This window comes from Euprymna scolopes, chromosome 5 (genome assembly GCF_053919585.1).
Source record: "Euprymna scolopes isolate OS-2025 chromosome 5, ASM5391958v1, whole genome shotgun sequence".
NCBI classification, from domain to species: domain Eukaryota; kingdom Metazoa; phylum Mollusca; class Cephalopoda; order Sepiida; family Sepiolidae; genus Euprymna; species Euprymna scolopes.
The window spans coordinates 63,356,191-63,370,650 of record NC_136486.1 but is presented as its reverse complement, the minus strand read 5'-3'; the positions used below and the strand labels follow the sequence as shown (position 1 = coordinate 63,370,650).

Here is a 14,460-nt window from a genome sequence, read left to right as displayed (position 1 = left end):
TTATAGTTGATATATTTTAGTGTGACAGTATTAAAGAACAACTACACTTTCGTGAAAGGTCAAAACGCAGGAGTGAAATACAGATCGTTTTAGCTAAACCTAAACAACTAATGTATATCAATATTTCATTTTTTTTTTTCTGATAATCTTCTGGTTTTACTCAATATGTAAACCGTTCCCGCATAGTGTTCATCCTTAGGTTACGACAAACAGTCATTTTTCTATGCCTAATAAACAGCTAGTGAATTCATTTTTATTGAATTTAGATATCCATTGGATTATTATGAATCAATTTCAGATCTGTGTGTAATTCAATTCTATGAAGTATTTCAGAAGTACTCTTTCTAATACTGTATACTAAGGTTGTATACAAAACCGAAATAGCTTTTATTTTTTCAAATTCACACGAAATGGTTTCCCTAAGTCTCGGCACGAACCACCGGAGACAATTCGTCAGTTTTGGTATATGACAGAGGAGTTATATTGCTTGGAAGGGGTGAAGATAATCGAAAATAAAATCCTCATACACAGAAATCTACGTGCTCAGGTACTGGAATAGCTCCAATCGGCGCATCAGGGCGTCAATGGAATGTCGGCAAACGCCAGAAAACGGCTGTTTTGGCCAGGACTGGACGTGAGCATTCGTCAGACTCGGGCCCACTGCAAAGTTTACAACGTAATGGTTCCGTCACAATCTAGGGAACCCCTAATGCCGCCATCTAACCCCGAGTTATCATTTTAGAAGACGTTGACAGACTTTTTGATTTACGAGGTAGAACTACCTAGTATATGCGGATAAATATACCAGATGGGTAATACTCTGATGTCGTCCGGGAATGTCAAGGCAAAATGTGACACCCTACGAAACTGGTTCTGCACGTACGGCATCCTGGAGGAACTGTCGCCCGATGGTAGACCACCGTTTGACTCCAGTGAATATAATCGGTTCCTAGATTATTGGGGCATAAGGAAACGAACATTATCGGCATATTACCCTCAAAGGAACGGGGGAGCAGGATTGGTCGTAAAAATCGATAAAAAGATCCTTGTTGATAGCAGAAAAAGTTGCGGTCGCCCATGTCGTGACCGGGCAGCTAGATACCTACTGACTTATCGCAACACCCCGGTACAAGACCTACATATGTCTCCAGCGATGATGCTCTACGGTCGCGTGATAAAGGACCATCTCTCATGGTTCCAGAACCGATATCGAGTCCATAAACGCTGGAGAGAAATCAGTCGTTATAGGGAAACAGCGATGTTAAAAAGACACTTAAGGAATGAAAGCGAATACATTCTAAAATGTCACCCACTTACGGAACTGAAGATCGGCGAAACGGGGCAGGTTCATACCCAAGTTGGTCCACACCCCCGCCGATGGGCAAAGACGGGAAGAGTGGTGGAAACACTGAGTAACCGGCAGTATAATGTACGCATTGATGGGGGTAAACGGGTAACCCGTCGCGATCTCAGATTCCGCCGAAGAATAAACCTCGTGGTAGATACTCCTCTTAACTCGAGATCTGAGGAGACAACAGGAATGTTGGATACCACAGACAACCTACCAGAGGCCGAGGTACTGGGACACTGCCCCCCACGTGTACGGATCAACACCATCCCGAAACATTCGACACTATGCCAGAACAGACGGAGGTGGATGATACAGCTCCCCCTGAGATAATGGAGGTTGAGGGAGACGAAACGGTACGTCGTAGCAGATGGGTGACGCGACCACCCAGGAAACTATCCCCACAGACATAGGGCACGTCGTACGACTACTCCAGAGCCTCAAAACATTAGACCACAACGCAAGTACCGTGTGGCCCTGGAATGGGGGAGAGCGTGTAGAGATGGGATCGAACCCAAGACGCCCAGTTACAAAACTGGAGTGGTCGTGGCGTCAAACCTCCATAGAAGTAAACTCACCCGCTTGCATGAGAGGCGAGAGCGGGCTACTTAAGCAAAACATTCCCGGCAACGAAGGTGTTTCCAAATATACGTCGTCTTTCCTACACTTTACAATATCCATATCCCATATGATCTTGTTACTTCAATGTTCAAGTACTGCAGCCGATTTTTGCTTGTGCTATTTGACTGGGTGTTTAAAACGCAATCGTCAGCACAATTTCAAGTGTACTGCTTCCTCAAACAATTCTTTCTATTTTATATTCATTTTCGACTAGTTTGCTGTATTCACTGATTATGTGGTTTATTCTTTTCGTATCTTTGTCCGCAGAGTATGCAGTTCCGGTTTTCTTGTGTCGTGTCGATTTTTGCTTTGGTGTGGTTGGTGCTAATTGCGGTAGTTTGTGCGGCTGTTGTTATGGCATGAGTTTCAATGTTTAGGTTTCCCTTTTTTAGTCAGTTCCAAGTGTTTTCTTTAGTCTCTCCGTTGCCATCCTTATGAATGTAGCTGGTTCTATTCCTATTTTTTCCTCGTCTTATTCCTCGTCTTATGTGTGTGATCTTGTTGGTTACTTCGGGGTCTATTGTTGTAGTAATTATTTTTTTTGTGTGTTATTTACGCAATCTCCGTCTTTCCTCTTCACATACAGTCAGTCAGTATCATAATATTGGTTTAATACATTATGCATTGTCATAGGTTTCCTTGTCTCTGGTTGGGATTCATCAGTTCTTTTTTGGTCCAGCTTTTAAACGGTCCAGAGTATCTTACTAGTGACCCCGCGTGCGTGTTTATTCTTTTAATTAGGTGTCTACAATGTAGTTTAGATTCAAGGAGTTTTCTTGTTCTTCTGATGTTGAGGCTATTTCAAATTTTCTCTTTCATTTCTGTTCATTAGATGGAGTCTGCTTCCAGAACTAGAAAAAATTGTAGTAATCATATTCTCCTAGTGTCATCATCTCTGTTTAATTGGGTAGGACCATAACACCTGTTGCTTTTAGTGTTTCCATCCCCATTGTCAGCAGTACACACTTTTCCATACGGAATTCCATTCGGATCTCCTGGTTATTGTTGTTGTTGTGGCTGTTATTATTATTATTATTATTATTATTATTATTATTATTATTATTATTATTATTATTATTATTATTATTAATACTTTTATTGTTGGCGTCTCACAAGGAGCTTTCACACAGGTCATCAAATATCTCTCTATAGTGTTTCCTGGAAGCTGAGTGACAATAAGTCACCCCAGTTTTCCAGTAGTCTCCATCTCTTTTGATAAAATTTTCAAATGAATTATCGCAACAGCCGATTAATATTTCTTTCTCGTTGGAAGCGGTCATTGGTCTCCACTGAAATTTGAGTGGCAATAAGCCTCCCCAAGTTCCTAGTTGTCTTGTTACTTGTGAAGCCGAGATCTAATCAGCGCTTTCTCCCCGCTCATTCAATCATCCTTGTCTATTTGACATCGTCATTTTGGGTGGTGGTGATAATGGAATGGGATGAAATTGATGAGGGGATAGAAAACTCATAAATATGCAGCTTCAATGTCCTTGGTTCCGTGTATCGCTTCTTCTGCAGCAGTTTATCTGGCCCGTTTAATAAGTATCATTTTGTTTTGGAAACTTTTTATCGACAAAAGTACTTTTTTCAAGAAAATATACATTTTTTAACTGTAAATTGTTAGGTGAAAGCAATTTAAAAAAAAACTTGCTGTTTTTGCTTTTTATTTTATACAGAAAATTGGCAGTAAACGAGTTTTTTTTATTTGTTTTGAAGTTGTTTATGTTTAGAAGTAAAAAATAATTATTTTATGAAAAACGAACATTGTTTAGTAAAAGTGCAGAAAACTTTGTTTTTCTTTCTAAAAATATTTTTTTTTTATCAATCGGTGGTGGTCACATCACAATACTAATAAATTATTTCTCATCAGCTAGTGCATACTGGGTAGGAATCACAATACTAATGAGTTGTTTATCGCCAGCCAGTATCTGGTGGGTGCAGCACACAATGCTAATAAGTAATCTATGCCCACCCATTGTCTGGTGGGTGCAGATACAAATATTAATGTTATTTATCGCCAGCCAGTGTCGGTGGTTACAAATAACAACACTAATAAGTTATTTATTGGCAGCTAGTGTATAGTAGATGTAGGTCACAATATTAATACAATTATATATCGCCAGCCAGTCTTTCGTGGGTACAGATCACAATACTAAGTTATTTATCGCCAACCAATGCATGATGCGTGCGGATCACAATACTAATAAGTTAGTTATCTTCAGGCAGTGTGTGCTTGGTGCAAAACATAATACTACTAAGTTATTTATTGACAGCCAGTGTCTTAATTCTAAATTCTTGTAATAATATATCTGAAACAGTTAACCATAATCGTCTAGAAAAAAAGATTTATTTTTTAATTCACGGTCTGATATTACATTAATTCTTCTATTGAAGGACATGTTATTGTTAGCTTATGTGAACTACCGTTACAGGCACGAAGATCCAGAATTTCCTGTTTTAGATTAGTATTTATTGGCACATGCCCCTACCTCATTGTTATTGTTTAAAAATATATACGGTTACGGTTTCAAATTGACTATTTGATAATTTAAAAAAAAAAAGTCATATTCAGGGAGACTCTGTGTTATTTTTATTTTTTATAATAGTGGAAACCATAAAATTTAAGTCAAAATTGTAATTAAAATTTTAAAATTAGAAATAATCGTGTAAATGAATTGATATGTGCTCCTTTATTATACATATGAAAAATATTCATAAAAAAAGCAATGTGGTGTGCGTTGAAATTTCATTTAAAAGACAACTTTTTTAATTAATTCTTTTAAGATTAAAACGTTAAAAAAATTCTAGAATTTATTATTATTATTATTATTATTATTATTATTATTGCTGCTGCTGCTTCTGTTTTATTATCATTATTATTATTATTATTATTTCTGCTGTTGTTTTTATTATTATTATTGTTATTATTATTATTATTATTATTATTATTATTATTAATAATATTATTATTATTTTATTATTGCTGTTAATGTTGTTATTATTGTTTTTCCTATCTGGTAATTTGCTCCGCTTATTAGCCGTATTTGGTCAGACTTAGTGGTTATGCTATTAATATATCTATAATATAAAGCTGAACGCCTGTGTGTGTGTCTGGTCACGAATAGGCTCCTATATGGTTGAAGATTATAGACAACTGATCACATATAATGATAGACGATATATCGAGACACAGGAATGGATATGTTTGATCTGGCATAATGACGATTCATTAAAATTGTTGGGTCTGCGTACGCGCCTGACCCACAAAGTATGTAATAAAAACATTAAAAATAAAAAAAAAACGTTTAAAAGTGTTTTTAATATATATGTACATAATACTACTTTGATAGGTATGTTTTAACTTAAATAGGGGTGGTATAATACAATTGTGGGGTGTGATCTCACGCCTGGCCTCCATGGAATGGAAATAGGCACACACTTTAATAAAGACTTTTCATATCTATCTGTGTAAGTATACTTTGATAATTTTCTTTCAGTTTGAAGAAATATGGTATAATAAAATTATGGGGTGTTCGTTCGTGTCTGATCTCCATAGAATCGAAATATGTCACAAAGTTTAACAAATAAAAATAATATAGATCCACATTATATTGTGATAAGTGTGTCAGTGTTAACAGGTATGGTATAAGAAATTATGGGGTTTATCTATTTTATTTTTACTTTCATCACATTTTGCTTTGGTTGTGATACCCCCAAAGCTATCTCTTTAGACCCCTTCCTTTTCATAACCTCTCATACTTTCATAAATCAGAGCTCATTTTCTGTATGCAGTTTTAAACCCAGTCAACGACGGGTACTTTTGCAAGTATTTAAATATTTCTATTAGTTTTATTAGCTCAATTTCTTCGAACTATTGTAAGAAATAATAATTTTAACTTGATATAATTTTGTATTTAACAATAGCGAGAGATTTCTTCATTTAAGTGTTTTATACCTGTCCAATATTCTAATCTTATAATCGCATTATTATAAAATTCAAGATTTGCTATGGTCTTTTTACAAATATATTAGGGCTATGAACACTTATAACACGAATAAGCGTCATAACTCCTGTTTCACTTATTTTGTGTTTATCTCCTTAGATTTAATCAACGATAGTTTAGAAAAAAAGGGGGGAGTTACGCTCTCATCTTCCGCCAGAATCTATCTTTCAAAACTTTTCTTTTTGGGTAGCTCATGACTTTTAAGTAATATATTTTATTTCTTTGTATCGTTTCATGGTTAGTCTCCAATGATTCATATAAAGATCTAGGAACGCTGACTAACGAAATGCTCATTTTGGTGTAAACATTTCACAGGTATTGAAACTCTTACAATCGAAGATAATAACAATAGTATGACGTGCTTCGTCAAAGTAAATATGACGTCGAAATCTCTTTCATGAACATAATAGAAATAAGTTTTCATTAGACGAATGTTTTTACAAGTAATAAACCGTCATTTTTTAAGCTTCAGGATAATCTCATAGGATTTCCTCTTACGGTAAATGTTGATGTTTTCTTCCATATAAACCATATTTTTCAATAAGTGCGATGAGTTATCAAAATAATGTGACTGTTACAAATCTTTGTTAATTCGAGTATATTAATTTCATAAATGTCAATTAAAAGTCTGAATGATATGATGATGTACCTTATTATCTTGTGCGCCCTGCATGATGACTAAAAATATATTTATGCGCGGTTTTTATATGTACGGCGCATAATTTAATCGATACTAAGTGTTCATACATACAGCATGATTTACAAACATTTTTTCAATGGAATTTTACTAGAAACTGTTTTTAAGTATATATATATATATGAGCATTCTCTTATGGAAATTTATAAACACGTCGCTATGTTACAACTTACACGCTAGGATCAATTTGCACTTGTTTATATTGCGCATTACATTAAATATAGATACATTTATACCTAATTAAGTTTTCAGACGGATTTGGGTAAACTTGTCGAAAGCGCTCTAGTTTGGGGTTGTTTTAAATTTGGAATGGAACCTTAAATTTCGTTCTATTTCAATCTTTTTTTATAAAATTTCACAGGCGCCGGCGAAATAAAAAATAATCGATAAAATAAATCAATAAATATTTAAAAAAATCAATAGCAGGACCATCGATATGTGCGCAATTTACAAATATAAGAAATTAAAATTATGCGTGGAAAAAGATTTAAGTATGAGGTTTCTAATCGAACATATGTGTTAAGTGCACACAAAAGTGTTCTTCTACCGAGACGAATCCAAAGTGACGCTGGGCACAGTATGTGTTCTTTATGTTCCAACGAAAAAATATATGATGTTTCAGTATCCATGAGATGAAGAGGACTTAAAAAAAAATCTAATTGTTTTACTAAAAATGTATATTGCTTGTCAACCATTTTAAAAGTAAAATGTGGAATTAGAGCTATTTGAAAACAATTTAAGCGGAACGAGATTTATTTTTCAATTGCATATTAAAAATAACCTCAAAAGAGAGCGTCTTCGACAAGTTTTCACCATTTTTAAACACCGATTTATATATTGTAGGCTAAAACTTGAGCTGTTATAGTTAAGGATCTAAATGTTAAAAGTCATGTGATAAAAATACGGTTATATATTTTAAATTATTAAGTCATCTAATAATATTTAGTTAAATGATTATCCATTAAACTTGGCAAGAAATGCCGTGCATCAAATAATCTGTGCATAATAATTTGATTGTTCCTTATATTCATAAGTAGCCTGGCTGGCCGGTGTTGCCCGGGTGTTTGTAGGTGTATGTTGAGCAAAAACAAAGTGGTAGTAGGCAGGCAGGCAGGCAGACTCGATATTCTACAGCGAAAGATGCAACGAACGTGAAGAAAACCCTGACGTCTTTGCTGTTGTGTCCATTACCAAACCAAAAGTGACGTAGGTTTTAATTAAGTCTAGACAATCGAAAAGAGGAGATGACTTTGGAAGATATCGGCGAAAAAAAGGCGACTCCTCCCTGTAGAAAAGAGGCCAGTTAAGAGTGAATGAATTAATGTTTTGTGCCAATTTTTCCGAAAGGTCAGGCTTTACAATGATTCAGATCTAGTGAAAATTTGTCGCCTCTGTCGAAAGGTTTTGTGAAACATACAAACATTTTTTTCGATATTTTTTGCCCTGTAGGGTACGAGCTTTAAAATGAGTTCGATCTTGTAAAAAGCTGTCGCCTCCGTCGAACATTTTTTCGAGACATACATACATACATGCACACATACATACATACATACATACATACATTGAAACAGACAGGTAACATTTATATTATAACTAGCCTGTGTGCCCGGTGTTGCCCGGGTGTTTAGAGGTGTGTGTTAAGTAAAAACATAAAAGAAAGATAAAAAAGTGGTATTAGGGAGGCAGGCTCGAACCCGTGCCGCGAAGGCGGAAAAGAAGGTAAATAAAATCTGACCTCTAAGCCGAAGTCTCAATGATGCAACTAGAAGCCAAAATAGTGGGAATTAACCGAAGTCAATCCAACGGTGCCGATGACTTACTAAAATGACGGTGAAAAAAATCGACCACTCCCTGTACATAACGACCGAATTTAGATTGAAGGACTTAATGTTTTTTGGCCAGTCTTTCAATATTTGTCGTCCGAGATGCCGGTCTTCAAAATTATACGATCTTGTAAGGATCTGTCGCCCCTGTCGAAATTTTTTGTGAGAAATACATACATACATACATTTAATGAATTGGGTGAGATTTATATTATAGATTATATTTGAAAAAAATGTTTACACTGGCATTTTTAGATTATCACCGGTTGCAATTTCTCCCTATCCTGTAAATGCACGTGTCTTCGGACCTTTATAACTCTTATATTTTTCGATAAATGCTTGGTATTGCTGAAGAACTTTTGTTTCTTAAAATCGAACTTTTTAAAGAATCTAAAGAATATTGTTTTTTTTGTTATTTTACACAGTGATCACCACTTATCAAGGCCCGGAAGCAATTCAGGGATAAGGCTTATTGCAAGTACATTACGTAAGTGTGGAGATTTGATGGAGTGTTTATTTAAGGGGGCGGTTCATTAGGAATGTGTTAACATTGGACTTGAAGACACCCAAGTTGTAGTCCGGTGGGAAGCAGGCAGACGGAACAGAGTTTCACAGGCGTGCAGTTCTAAGAAAGAAGCTTTGTTCATGTAATCCGCGTTTTGATTTAGGCACAGATAAAGAGTGGGGGAAATTTTTCACAGTGGATACAGTTAGACGGGTGTTTTTCGTGAAAGATTGGCGAGGGGGGACCAGAGATTGGAGTTCAGACGAGCACCTGCCATGGAAATAAATAACAAGGATAGGCTCGCAACGTCTCTTCTGTGTGAGAGAGGTTGCAGGGTAGAGAAAAGGGCATCCCCCACTAAGCCACGAAGTCTATTTTGTACTCTATCAAGCGGGATAGGCTGTTTTTAGCAGCTCCTGCCCAGATATGGCAACAGTATTCCATCCTTGGACGTACTTGGCTTTTATATAGATAGAGAATTGTATCAGTAGTGAGATATCTTCTGGAGCGGAAGAAGGATCCCATCATCTTTCCAGCGACCTTGGAACCAGACTTGACGTACGTGTTCCATTTCAGATCAGGAGTAAAGGTCAAACCCAGAAGCTTGTCAAAATACGGGGCCTCACCCAGACGAGAGCCATCCATCACAATTGATGCCCGATGGGGATCAAAGTGTTGATGATGTAAGGATATGAGTTTGGTTTTGAATGCATTAAAGGCAAACAGCCACATCGTCCCCCACTGAACCACGCGCTAGAGATCAGAGGAGAGAGAATCAGAGATAACTTTGTCATTTACAACCTTTGATGTGTTGCTGTAGATGGTCGTGTATTCAGCATAGATGTCAACGAATGATTTAAGTATGTGTTTAGGGAGGTCATTGATGTAGATCAGGAAGAGAGTTGGGCCCATGATTGACCCCTGAGGAACTCCAGCATTTATATTGCAGGGCTCCGATTTTTGTCCATCTACCACTACTCTTATGAGCTTATCGGAGAGAAATGATTTCATGATTTAGAAAACATTTCCAGTTATACCGCAGCTGGAAATCTTGTGAAGTAGACCCTTAATCCATACCTTGTCGAAGGCCTTTGATATGTCAAGAGCAATAGCCCTAGAAAGGAAGCCTTTGTCCAGAGATTCACTAATCCTGTGGGATATAATCGTCTGTACACCTGCGGTAGATCTTGCAGAGCGGAAACCATATTGTGTGTCACTAAGAAGGTTATTCCTGCTGAGGTGGTTGACTATTTCTCTATTTAATATGGATTCCAGCAACTTACTCATAACACACAGGAGACGTATTTGTCTGTACTGAGAGGGAGATGAATTATCACCTGAATTCTTAAATACAGGGAAAACTGATGAGGTCTTCGAGGGAGTCGGAAATCACTTCTCCTTAAGGCAGTGCTTAAACAGTTTCGTATGTATGGGAGCAAGTTCTGGTTGACGCTTTTTTAACACTATAATTGGGATACAATCAGGGCCAGTTGCTTTACTGGAATCTTGGTTCTTGATTAGCTTGGCGACCTCCTGCACGGATATTTGTATGTTACCTAGCTTGTTCTGTGTTATAGGAGGACATATGGGGAGTTGATGGCCTTCGTCGCATAGGGTAGAATTAGCTGCAAAGTTCTTTGCAAATAGTTTGGCCTTGTCTGACGCTGACGAGATGACCTCTGGTCCATTGATAATGGCTGGGATAGAACGCACACTTCTGTTCAGGATCCCATTTGTTATTTGCCAAAACTGGTGGGAACCAAGCCGCTGCTCAGCTACTTTGGATTTAACAGACTGGGCATATAGCTCCCTTGCATTTTTATTACTCTTTTACAGTGGTTGCTGGCAGTCCTGAAAGCAGCTTTAGTTTCAATGCATCTATTGCGTTGGTAGCTATGGAAAACGTGATTTCTGTGTGCGATAGCAGCAGCACATTCTGGGGAGAACCATGGCTGGCTGTTAGTTTTTTTTGGAATATTTTAGATGGTATGAATTGGCCTATACCTACAATTAACCATTCGGTCAGATCTGATACTATAGAGGACACATCCTTTTTAAACATGGAGTGCAGAGGTAAATCAGATATGAATGTACGGAAGCTATCCCAGTCAGCCATAGAGTATCGGTATACAGTACGGTGGAGGGGCACGTCTGGGGGCTTCTTAGATTTCGTTTTTATCTTAACTGATACGACGGAGTGGTCGGAGGATCCTAGGGGAGAATTAACGGAATATAAACATAGCTCAGGGGAAGTTGAGAGAAAAATGTCTAGGAGGTTTGCATATTGACCGAGTGTATCGGGCACACGGGTGGGTTCACGAACAATCTGAGTGAGGTCATAAGCAATGGCAAAATCATGACAAAACCTCCCCTCATCACCTGTCTTATTTTAATGGGTCAGCCATTCCACGTTATGGACGTTGAAGTCACCACAGAACTAAAACTACCCCCCAAAAAATATCAAAAATAAAACTATCCAAAAGAATTTCGGTAACTCAGCATTTGCTCGGCTTTCTACATTTTACAAATTATTTTGTTGTAGCGTTGTTTTTATTTTATTAGCAACGCTCGGTTTTATCCGGCTGTTGGCGTCATGCGTCGGACAAAGCCGAGCAAATGCTGCGTTACCTCTGGTTCGGTAAATGCACATGTGCCAAAATGTCTCTTCAGTTTAAATTTTCCTGTTTTATATTTCCTACCTTGCCAAACAGAAAGGCATTGCTGTTGACTACTCTTGGGTTTTCAACAAGGTCTTCTAACTCCAGTAGATTTTTTTGACAATTCTACGTAGCTTCCATGTCATGTTTCAGTCAACATTTAAAAGAAACCTTATTTGAAAGTAGATGACGTCATAAATGAATAAGAATATAATTTTCGAAAAGTAATGCTTGTTTGATGACGTCATCGATTTGCAAGAAAACATTTAATTTTCGAAACAAATTGTATGAAATTAAAAATTATTTACTACGATGGTTCCGATATAATAACTGCGAATTCGTATGACTCAAAGTTATGTATTACGATGTGAATATAGATATGCCGATAATACGCTAAACGTGGTCGGTATCCTTAACCCGCATAGGAATTCGACTCGCCTCAGTAAAAGAAGAAATACTTGTAAATCCCATTAAAGGTGTCCATATGTCGAATTCGCAGGGAATAATAAGGAAAGTAAAAATGCGTATAGGATCGCAAACCAGAATGCCAGGACTTCCCAGATGATTCATATTCTTGAAGTAGATACTCAAACACACGGCGAACAAAAATCCTATTTTTAAATAATATTGTTTTTTTTTTAAATACGCATTTTTCATGATTTCCAATAGTACCTCAGCGGTTTCCAATGTTGCTTATTCTGGAGTTTTTATTAATCTATATATTAATAAAACAACGCGTCTGTTATTATTATCATCCAGGTCGTTTAATTAGCATGCCCTTCCATTTAGTTTCATAAATAATTTCACCCAAAATTTCCTTGTGTTTTGGTTTCGGTTTCGATTATAACTGATGCCACCCTAGTAAGCTATTTTTTTTTTTAGATAAATAATTTTATCAAGAATGTTTCATAAGGCTTAGTTGCGGTTTCGATTATGGCTGAAAGTACTCAAGTAATTAATATATATATATATATATATATATATATGTATATATTCTTAAGATTTTTTATTTTGATTTAGTTTTTAAGCACCCACGTTATATGGATATATATTTTATTATTTTTTTTTGAAATTGCAAGGCTTCCAATATATAAAAAATAGATAGAACATTAACTCTTTTATAATATATACGAAATCTGCAGGAATTAAAATATCATATTTAAGCGTACTTTACGACCGGGCTTTGCTGGGCGTTCGTGATTGCTTAGATGCATACTTTTGCAGTTTTAACAGAAAAGCTACAACAATATCCGAACGTATAAAGAATGCTACCCTCATTATATCTACATTTACACAATGCCAACATCAATATATTACATGCGAATGAGTCACATGTGGAATTTCCACAGGCCCCGCTAGTTGTATATCAATAATATTAAAGCTTTCGACAGTATTGTTATTATTTTCATTAAAATGTAGAATATATTGTTCTGGCAAAATGTAGGCAATCATTTCGTTGGATTTTCGCATCTGTACGTTTTTGACTTGAACTGATTTGGAAGAGTATCACAATAGTAAATATATATATCAGATATTTTCTCTACAATGGCATCAAAATATTTATTTAACAAGACACATATAAATTATTAAGACCATACCTACCTCTCGTCAATTGCTATGAATCGTGAGCGGAAATACTGCGTCTAGTAACATTGATCCACCGACTACGCAGTGATTATATCAGTAAGTAGGCATGCATTTTAATTAAAACTATATTGAAAGAAATAATATATTTGTATTCTTTTAATTCGAAATTAAAAAAAAAAAACTTAGTGTTTTGTAAATATTTTTATTTCTGCAAAAAGCACAATATAATTGAAAAGGGAATATGTTTAATTGATTAAAAATGATCATTATTTTAATATGGGTTGCGTGCTTTTCTAATACGTATTTTGTTACCGTGGATATAATGATAATAAAGAAGGTCTATGTAGTGAAGTAACGTCTCTAATTTGGCCAGAGTATACGTGAACAATATCCTAACTGTGATTGTACATTCAATGTTAGCGAATTAATGCAAGTAATAATAGCTTCGCTGTGAGCATTCGAGAATCAGAAACGAGCTGCATATATAGTAGTAGGTACGTGCAAAATGAATTATGATGCGCCAAATATATAAACATGTTCACCCCTTCCCTTTAATTAAAAATTTACCAAGAATCAGTAGATTAACCAATTTTAATGAATTGTTCAATATTTATAAAATAATGATAACTACATATAATAAATAGATTATTTTTACTTAAATCTTGGGGAAAATCTATTTTGTTTGACCAAAAGATAACTTTACGAACGTTATAGTTTTCAGTAGTAAAAAAAATTGCATGATTTTTTTATAGAAAATAAAGCACTGTAAATTGTAACAATTAAAAATAGTAATTTTTACAAGAATTATACGAAAAATCCCCTAAAGTCCGTATAATTGAATTCAATATAACTCGAAGAAAAATTAATGTCAAAAACTACCGATATTATCATTGAATTAAGTAGTATTTATCTATTATTTGCACATAAACACCTAGAAAAGTTATAACTGCAAAAAATATTTCTAACTTGTTTTTGAATTACAGGTTTCTCAGAATTTTTATATGTACGATTCTAACAGTTTCCTTGCTTGAAAGATCAATCTTTTTGTTTGTTAATTTAATGTTAGTTTTTATATAATATTGAACAATAAATTATTTTTAATTTTTATACGATATTGATTAATAAATGATTTTTTAATTTCATATAGCATTGAAAAATTCAAATTTGATGTTGATTTGGTTTACATGAAACATAATGAAATTTACAAAAAGGCAAGAA

The 14,460-nt window shown here is 35.5% G+C and overlaps 1 protein-coding gene across 11 annotated transcripts in view; it reads left to right on the top strand.

Annotated features, from left to right (window-relative positions):
- LOC145276819 (uncharacterized) overlaps positions 1–14,460 on the top strand; it is a 694,204-nt gene that overhangs the window by 517,663 nt on the left and 162,081 nt on the right. For 4 of the 11 annotated variants that reach the window (XM_080128161.1, XM_080128158.1, XM_080128160.1 and 1 more), the window contains one exon: positions 8,919–8,980. The exons of 3 other annotated variants lie outside the window; for them this stretch is intronic. The gene's annotated coding sequence lies outside the window, so the exon portion shown is untranslated. Of the gene's footprint in view, positions 1–6,334; positions 6,473–8,918; positions 8,981–14,460 lie in introns of those variants that run through there. 4 more of the 11 variants (XM_080128157.1, XM_080128166.1, XM_080128162.1 and 1 more) reach the window with 2 other exon arrangements.